Source organism: Sceloporus undulatus, chromosome 4, assembly GCF_019175285.1.
Source record: "Sceloporus undulatus isolate JIND9_A2432 ecotype Alabama chromosome 4, SceUnd_v1.1, whole genome shotgun sequence".
NCBI lineage: Eukaryota > Metazoa > Chordata > Lepidosauria > Squamata > Phrynosomatidae > Sceloporus > Sceloporus undulatus.
The window spans coordinates 134,873,216-134,875,656 of NC_056525.1; the positions used below are offsets into that span (position 1 = coordinate 134,873,216).

The 2,441-nt window shown below is 43.9% G+C and overlaps 1 protein-coding gene across 16 annotated transcripts in view; it reads right to left on the bottom strand.

The window, feature by feature from the left end:
- The window catches only part of LOC121928513 (protocadherin gamma-C5-like), a 368,742-nt gene that overhangs the window by 199,065 nt on the left and 167,236 nt on the right, over positions 1 to 2,441 (bottom strand). The window lies entirely within an intron of this gene.

The window sequence follows — 2,441 nt, forward strand, 5'->3', positions numbered from 1 at the left end:
TAAGCATGAACTAAAAACAAAGGAGCAAAGGAGAGGGGGCAAAAGGAGCATCCAAAGGCCACTCCGGACCTGATTGTTCCAGGACTATGATGACTGTGCAGACAGCTCCTGAAGCGGACTGCCCCCGTGGTCCCTAAGAGGTCTCTGGCATAAGAAGGTTAAATCCACTCCTTCTGCTGGAAGCACTGGGCTGCCTTAGCTGGCCCCAGAGCAGCATCCAACTGATTCGGTGGCATGCGTCATCTAAACATCATGCCTCCAAAGTGGTTGGGAGCTGCTCTATTTGGCCCATCTGTTTTGGGCCTAAGTCTCCCTGTCTTTGATGGTGCTGTTCTTTTAGTCTCACCCAAAGAGCTTTGTATCCCAATAAACAATTTAACCCATACCTAAATATTGCTTTAATAAGTTATTTATGTATTTCATTGCAGAATTACTAATACAAGGTAAAATACATTTCAAATATTCAGTCTTAATGGAAAGACATACAGACTGTGGAATAGGTAGCAATAAGCAAAAACTCACCCTATCAGCTTTATCCATTTCTGTATTTAGAATGTTTCCTTGATCAGCTGTCAAAAGCACATCAGAATTACGATTACAGGAAATATTCCCTGCAGTTTGAACACTGGGTGCTGGAAAGGTAAATTCCTGTATTCTGGACTCAGATGATAAACAGAGCTGATAGGAGTAAGGCAAAGTCCCTTCTTCATAGTTTGGAGGGAATAGGACAGCATTGTTTGAATGGGGAACAGGACCAAAACACTGTAAGAATTTGGGTCTCCCTGATCTTCGAAGCTTTGTCAGAATGGCCAGAATCACTGTCAGAAGGAACAAGAATGAGATCAAAGCCAAGGCAAGGACCAAGTAGAACTGGAGGTCTGACTGATACTCTGGGTCTCTGGAATGACTGTTAATTTCTGGAAGAGCCTCTTGGAAGTTCTCTGCAAAGACCAGGTTGAGACTCACAGTACTGGACAATGGTGGCTGGCCATTATCCTTCACTAAGATTACCAGCCTTTGCTTGAGAGTATCTCTTTCCAAAAATGTCCGGGATGTCCTGATCTCACCATTATGGACCCCAATTGTGAAGAGCCCTGGCTCTGTGGCCTGGACCAGATGGTAAGAGAGCCAAGCATTGTGCCCAGAGTCAGCATCCACCGCCACCACCTTGGTCACCAGATAGCCCTCCTCCGCTGAGCGAGGCACCATCTCAAACAAGGCTGAGCCCTCCGCTCCCTGAGAAGGGTAAAGGATTTGAGGGCTCTTGTCATTCTGGTCCAAAATAAAGACCTTCACAGTGGCAGTGCTGCTGAGGGGTGGGGAGCCGCCATCTTGGGCCTTCACCTCCACTTGAAACTCTCTGCACTGTTCATAGTCAAAGGAGCGCTGAGCATAGATGATGCCAGTTTCAGAGTTAATGGAGAGGTAAGATGAGAGAGGCAGCTCTTGAATGTTACTTCTGAGGAGGGAGTAAGTGATTTGGGCATTGCGTTCCAGATCTGGATCTGAGGCTTGAATACGGAAAATGGAGGAGCCCGAAGGATTGTTCTCTGGCACAAAGGCAGTGTAAGAGGATTTCTCAAAGGAAGGGGAGTTGTCATTGATATCAGAAATCCTGAGTGAGATGATCATCTCTGTTGAAAGAGGAGGTGTGCCTTTGTCTGTTGCTATGATTGTGATATTGTACTCTGGAGTCCTTTCCCTGTCCAAAGGGCCATTTGTAAGAAGCTTATAGAGGTTATTGGTTGTTGACACAACTTTGAATGGCATATCATCTTTTAAATGACAAGTAATTTCTCCATTATCTCCAGAATCTCCATCCTTTACATTGATAAGCGCTACTAAGGTTTCTAGTGTAGAACTTTCAAGGATCGGACTGGATAAGGAGGCAAGAATCATTTCTGGGGCGTTGTCATTCTCATCCAATAGTTTTATTTCAATTTTTGAGTGAGCCACCAATCCACCCCCATCTCTCCCTTCTACTGCCATCATATATTTTTCTGTTTCCTCAAAGTCCAGAGCTGACTTAATTGTTATTTTCCCAGTTTGTGAATCCAAGTTGAATTTTTGCCGGGCACGTTCAGGGATGTTTCTAAATGCATAGTTGATATGGCTATTGGAACCTGCATCTCTGTCTGTGGCTTTCACTTGTACCACTAAAGACCCAATTGGTGCATTCTCTCTGAGGGTCACTATGTACAGGTCTTGAGTAAAAACTGGTACATTGTCATTGGCATCAATTACAGTAATCCATATTTTGGCTGTTCCTGTTTTGGGAGGGTTCCCACCATCCAATGCTGTAAGTATTAAATGGAAACTGCTCTCACTTTCGTGATCCAATAGCTTGTTTAATACTAATTCTGCATTTTTCTTTCCATCTTCTCTATCTCTAATTTCTAAAATGAAATAATTATTATTGCTCAAGTGGTAATCCTGGAGAG